This window comes from Vicugna pacos, chromosome 27 (genome assembly GCF_048564905.1).
Source record: "Vicugna pacos chromosome 27, VicPac4, whole genome shotgun sequence".
In the NCBI taxonomy this organism is placed as follows: domain Eukaryota; kingdom Metazoa; phylum Chordata; class Mammalia; order Artiodactyla; family Camelidae; genus Vicugna; species Vicugna pacos.
Window position 1 is genome coordinate 21,232,649 of NC_133013.1, and position 6,088 is coordinate 21,238,736.

The window sequence follows — 6,088 nt, forward strand, 5'->3', positions numbered from 1 at the left end:
CAGATGGGAAGAGATTATATTCTATATTCCACCATATAACTTATTTTACTAAAGTATCCCTCTACAGCAAACTTGAGGATTGCTCTACAATTTAACAAATTTGCTATGACTGAACATTTACTTTTGTTTTCAGTTATTTTTTCCTTCATAATTTATGAAGTACTTTGTGTGGAATAGCCTTATAGTTGACTCTTGACTTAATGATTTCCTTGGGGAAACTTCCTAGAGGCACATTTGCTAGATCAAAGAAAATTCACAAGTTTAGGGCTTTTGAGATACATTGAGAACCTGAGTCAGACACAGTTTACATTTGCATTGCCTCTGATGATTAATAAGATTGCCCGTTTTCCTTCATGCCATGAAAACATTTAAATTATTTTCAGTGTGATGTGGGTAAATGTTATTTGTCATATTTTAGTTTCCAAGATTTTTATTCAGCTCAAATAATATTTATGTCTGTTTGTATATTACCTTTTTTAAAAATTCATTTTAAATTCTTTGCCCATTTGTCTGTTGTGTTTTGATATGATAATTAATTTGGAAGAGCTCTTTACTTGTTAAAAATAGTAACCCCTTGTTTTCAGATATTTTCCCCAGTTTGTCATTTCCCTTTAATTTCTATCCATGATGTTTTATTGATAACAAAGTAATTTCCTGTCTTGTTAATCTAACCTATTTTTCTTTGTAATTTCTACCTTTGATGTCATTTGTAGAAAACTTCCCCAAGTAGCCTGTATTTTTACCTACTATTTTCATTATAACTTTTCTTCCATCTTAATATTGTAGGGAAAAAAACCCTTTATTACTCTTCTCATTTGAGTTTTTTTTTAAATATATATATTTATTAAAGTATAGTCAGTTTACAATGTTGTGTCCATTTCAGGTGTACAGCATAATGCTTCAGTCATACATTAACATACCCATATTCGTTTTCATTTTTTTTCACCATAAGTTACTATAAGATATTGAATATGATTCCCTGTGCTATACAGTATAAACTTTTTGTGTATCTATTTTATATACATTAGTTAGTATCTGCAAATCTCAAACTCCCAGTTTATCCCTTCCCACTCTCTTCCCCGCTGGTAACCATAAGTTTGTTTTCTATGTCTGTGAGTCTGATTCTGTTTTGGTAATAAGTTCATTTCTTTCTTTCTTTCTTTCTTTCTTTCTTTCTTTCTTTCTTTCTTTCTTTTCTTTTCTTTTCTTTCTTTTCTTTCTTTCTTTCTTTTTTTTTCTTCCATAATAAGTGATATCATATGGTATTTTTCTTTCTCTTTCTGGCTTATTTCACTTAGAATGACAATCTCCGGATCCATCCATGTTGTTGCAAATTGCATTATTTTATTCTTTTTTATGGCTGAGTAGTATTCCATTGTATAAATATACCACAACTTCTTTATCCAGTCATCTGCCAATGGACATTTAGGTTGTTTCCATGTCTTGGCTATTGTTAATAATGCTGCTGTGAACACTGAGGTGCATGTGTCTTTTTAAATTAGAGTTCCCTCTGGATATATGCCCAGGAGTGGGATTGCTGGATCATTTGAATTGTTTTAAACCACTTGTTCTTTAAGATAAAGTTTTTGTGTTTCTTTATTTTCAACCTACAAAAAAATTCTGTTAAAATTGTACTTAAATTATAGATTTATTAGGAATAGATTGAGGCCTTTATATTGTCTTCTCAGGCAAAATTTCCACTTATTCTGATCTTTCACATTCCTCAGTAAATGTTTCTTTTCTTTCTTTTTTCTTTATACAAGTCCTACAATTTTCTGTCAGTGTGACTACAAGATTTTTTTAATACTTCTACTGTGAATGAAATCATTCTTTCATTATACTTTCCAACTATGTATTACTGGTATATAGCAATTATATTCCCTTTGTACATTTAGTTGTATTTGTTTTATAACTTTATTGAAATTTTCCATCAGTTCTAATAAATTTTATATTATCTTTGGTTTTCTATGTCAATAGTATCTTCGACAAAAATGTAATTCTTTATTTATTAAATATTTGTATTATTTATTTTTCTTGTCTGGTCAAAAGGGACTGAAATTCCAAACAACTATTAAGTAATAACAGTAACAGAGATATTTATAACTTGCTTATAATTTTAATGGCAATCTCTCATGTTTTTCACCATCAAGTAAGAGGTTTACTCAATTTAACATAGAAGTCATTATGCTACTAGGAAGTGTCCTTCCATTCCTACCTTATCAAGAGCTTTTGCCCAAATGAATGCTGAATTTTAACAAATCTTTTTGCAGGGAGAGATGGTAACACCTATCAGGTTAATTACGTTACTGTATCTGTGATCTTTTAACCTGACCCTCTATATTAATATATTGCATCCCACTCAAAGTTCCTATTTTCATAAAATAAAACCTCATGGTTTCCTTTTCTGTCAATGACCTATGAATTCTCTGCAATAATGTATTTTATTTAGAATTTTCCTGTATTACTTTGTTTTTTACATTTAAATCATTAATCCATTTGGAATTTACTTTAGTGTAAGATATGAAGTAGAAATAAACTGGGGTTTTATTTTTACAAAAATGGTTAGCGAGTTGTGCAAATACCACTTATCAAAGAATCCGAAACTTTTGAAATACAACATTTTCATGGAATAAAAATATTATGTGATTGTCTTAGTCAGCTGGGGCTGCCATAACAAAACCCCATGGACTAGGTGGCTTAAACAGCAGAGATTTATTTTCTTGCAGTTCTGGGAACTAGAAGTCCACGATCAGAGTGCCAGCATGGTTGGGTTCTGGTGAGAGCCCTCTTCTTGGCTGGCAGACAGTTACCTTCTCACTATGTCCTCACATGGCAGAAAGAGAGTAAGGGAGAAAAAGAGAGAGAAAGAGCTCTCTCTCATTCTCTTCTTATAAGGCCCCAGCCCTGTTGGATTAGGGCTCTACCCTTACTATCTCATTTAACTTCAATTATTATCTCAAGACACAGTTGCATTAGGGGTTGGGGCTTCAACTTACGAATTTTGAGGGGCCCCAATTCAGTGCATAGCAATGATGTAATATGCTATTTGGATCCAAGACACAAAGAATTGAGTTAATCAGGCTCTTCAGTACATGACACGCTGTTATCACCAGTCTGTGCAAAGCAAATCTCTGATTTTCCTTTCTCCTTACTTCTTGTGCCATTCTCCACTCCTGCAGACACATAAGCTAATGTGTTTCCCTAACTTTTCTGGTATGTATGTATTTTTAATTACAAACATCTCCTGTTGCTATCATTATTTAACATTGATTTAGAATTTCAGTCCCTGTGGTCTGACAAGAAAAACAAGTAAGAGATAAAATGTTTAAGAAATGAAAATGTTAACAGTTTTGCAGTTGATAAGATCATCTACATGTTTGTCATGTTGTGTATCAAAGTTATAAAGCTATATGTAGATAGTAGAGTTAGAGCTACAGATCACAAAGACACCATACATATTTAAGACAAATATAATCAAAGACATTATATTATCTGTATTGGTATAAAATGTTAGACTAATTACACCCAAAGGTGCTTCTAATTAATTGACATAAATCATATTAGGTTGTAGATCTTATTATGCTCCCTACTTTCAAAATCAACTTAGGTAAGAAAGATCTTATTTAAAAAATATCTAGAAAGTTACTGTAAAAGATATAAGGAGTAAGTTTGAACATTTAGTATTATAATCTATAAAACAAAACACAAGGGAAAAAGGAAATAAAAGTACTTCCATATTAGAAGAAAATTCTAGATCTGAACTATCCAGGATGGTAGGCCTTAACCACATAGTTATTTAAATTTGGATAAAATAAAATTTTAACTTCAGTTCCTCAGTTATACTATCCACATTTCAAGTGCTCAATAAAGATATAAAGCTAGTAGCTACTCCGTTGGACAGTGCAGATCTAAGACATTTCAGTCATTGCAGAGTATCCTGGCAGAGAGTTCTTTAACTGGACAATATCAGTACTATGGAAATGGGGAAGGGAGGGGGGTGGAGAAAAGATGGTTCCTTTTCAGAGATACCGCGTCTTTGGAATACCACTGTAAATTAAAAAATAGAGATTTTCTGAAGTTTCACTTTGTATCTTTTGAGTATATTTGCTGAGATTCCATGTATGCCTCCATTTATTCATTCACTTTTGAATAAATATTTGGGTTCCTGCTAATTCCAGGTCTTTTTCTAAATGCTAGTCATAAAAAGAGTCTTCTTTTCTGATGCTTTTATGCTATTCAGAGGAGACAGGCAATAAATAAGTAAACAAATGACACATAGGATAGTTTCAGATGGTAGTAAGTGCAGCGAAAAGTTAACCAGAGTCTGTTCATGCAGAGGAAATTTATGGACTGTCTTTGGGGGCAGAAAGGAGCTTCTCCCTGCTGAGATGTTTCAAATGGAACATAAATAATGAGAAGCCTGCAGGTGATGGATTGCAGAAGAGTGTTCTGGGCAGAGGGAGTAGAAAGTGTGAAGGCTCCGAGTAGTAAGGGGTGTGGAAAATCAACAAATTCTAGTCAGGTTTGAGCCCAGTGAGACCTGAGGAGGATAGAAGGTAAAATGGAGAGATGGACAAGGGCAGGTCACACAGGGTCTTGGAGTCCATGAGGAGGAGTATGGATTAAATTCTTAATTCATTGGGTGAAATTAACAAAGTTTCATACAGAATCCCTTATGTTTGGATTAATAAAATAATCTTAAAGTTCATACTGAAAAATAAATGACTGGAAATAAATAATATGGTTATGAAAAATGTGAGTGATCCTTCTGACTCAGGTAAGAAGTCCAGAAGATAAAAACAATGGGCATATTTGATTACATAAGGTTTTTGTTTTAGTTATAAAAATACTTTTTTGCAGATTCGAACATGTTAAAGAGTTTATTATTATAAAATTTTAGACTGTAAAATATATCTTGACCTTTGCTCTAGTAAGAGGCTATAGAGCCAAGGGGACTGGTGCCAGCTTCCGTCACTAGGAAACACTTGAGGGATGTCATTAATTCAATGGATATTTGTTCTGTTGTGCTGGGCACACTTTTAAGTGAGTGATGACCACTGCAAGGTCACATGGAGCTTACATTCTAAAGGTTAACAATGAAAGGTGATGGTAATGAAGAAATGTGGGAAGCCTATGGAACACTTTGGGGGAAGCATTCCCTTCACTTTAGATTGGATGGTCAAGGAGAGCCTTTCTGAGCACATGGCATTACATCGAGACCTGAAGGATAAAGGAAACGAGCCGTGCAAAGGCGTGAGTGAGAGGGGAGAGCAAGGGCAAAGCGCCAAGCCATCAGTGGGCCTCGAGCACTTCATGAGGCATAGGAAGCACCATGAACTTATGGCAAAACAAGCATAGGGGAGAACCTTAAAGAGAGATACTGTCTTGGTAGCAGTAAGGAATAAAGAATATTGATCTGGTAGACTAGAGTTTCTCAAGCTTGGACTGTTAGCATGTTGGGCCAGATGATTCTTTGTTAGCAGAGGGGGATGTCCCTGTGCACTTCAGGATGTTTAGCAACATCCCTGGCCTCTACCCAGTAGATTCTGATAGCATAGCTCTGGTTTTAACAACCCAGAATTATCTCCAAATATTTCCAAATATCCCTTGGGACCCAGTTGCCCCTTGTTGAGAAGCTTAGTGCTGGACTGTCCTGTTTTTCTTTTTCAGCGTCAGTACTAGTTTTATTCTTAGATTTATTCACAATATCTATTTGGAAGACAGAACCGCACCTTCTTTAAAGTCGGATTTTCCGTGCACCAGACCGAGGGACAGTCCTCTTCCTTAACTTCAGTGCCATAATATCAGTCCCCACCAACCCGTGACTCCCGCTGCTGGCAGTCGTGGCAGCCGGGCTGACTTAGCTTTCCCCACTTCACTTACCCGCGACGGGGGGATCGTCGTATCACAGGCTTGTACTCACCAACGAATTTTGGCTGGTAACCTTCCACTTTATCAGAAAGTATCAGACGGAGCCTCACAGAGAATCTGCTGCTGTGGCCCAAGTCAGCGACTCTAATCCGCATGCTCCGAATGTCAGCTCGATTCCCGTCTCTTGGCAGCACCATAAGACACCTTACGTCCGAGG